This window comes from Bison bison, unplaced genomic scaffold (genome assembly GCF_000754665.1).
Source record: "Bison bison bison isolate TAMUID 2011002044 unplaced genomic scaffold, Bison_UMD1.0 scf7180017851406, whole genome shotgun sequence".
NCBI classification, from domain to species: Eukaryota; Metazoa; Chordata; class Mammalia; order Artiodactyla; family Bovidae; genus Bison; species Bison bison.
In genome coordinates, this window is record NW_011481979.1 from 13,089 (window position 1) to 14,220 (window position 1,132).

Below are 1,132 nucleotides of genomic sequence, written 5' to 3' on the forward strand. Positions count from 1 at the left end.
TTTCATGGCTGCAGGCACCATCTGCAGTGATTTTGGAGCCCAGAAAAATAAAGTCTGACACTGTTTCCACTGGTTCTCCATCTATTTCCCATGAAGTGATGGGACCAGATGACATGATCTTCGTTTTCTGAATGTTGAGCTTTAAGCCAACTTTTTTACTCTCCTCTTTCCTTTCATCAAGAGGCTTGGAGTTCCTCTTCACTTTCTGCCATAAGGGTGGTTTTGTCTGCATATCTAAGGTTATTGATATTTCTCCCAGCAATCTTGATTCCAGCTTGTGTTTCTTACAGTTCAGCATTTCTCATGATGTACTCTGCATAAAAGTTAAATGAACAGGGTGACAATATACAGCCTTGATGTACTCCTTTTCCTATTTGGAACCAGTCTGTTGTTCCATGTCCAGTTCTAACTGTTGCTTCCTGACCTGCATACAAATTTCTCAAGAAGCAGATCGGGTGTTCTGGTATTCCCATAGCTTTCAGAATTTTCCACAGTTTATTGTGATCCACACAGTCAAAAGCTTTGGCATAGTCAACAAAGCAGAAATAGATGTTTTTCTGGAACTGTCTTGTTTTTCCATGACCCAGGAGATGTTGGCAATTTGATCTCTGGTTCCTCTGCCTTTTCTAAAACCAGCTTGAACATTAGGAAGTTCACGGTTCACATATTGCTGAAGCCTGGCTTGGAGAATTTTGAGCATTACTTTACTAGTGTGTGAGATGAGTGCAATTGTGCAGTAGTTTGAGCATTCTTTGGCATTGCCTTTCTTTGGGGTTGGAATGAAAACTGACCTTTTCCAGTCCTGTGGCCACTGCTGAGTTTTCAAAATATTAAGTGCTTCCCTAATAGCTCAGGTGGTAAATAATCTGCCTGCAATACAGGAGACCCTGGTTTGATTCCTGCACTGGGAAGATCCAGTGGAGAAGGGATAGGCTACCCACTCCTGTCTTCTTGGGCTTCCCTTGTGGCTCAGCTGGTAAAGAATCCGCCTGCAATTTGGGAGACCTGGGTTCGATCCCTGGATCGGGAAGATCCCCTGGAGAAGGGAAAGGCTACCCACTCCAGTATTCTGGCCTGGAGAAATCCATGGACTCTATAGGCCATGGGGTCACAAAGAGTCAGATACAACTGA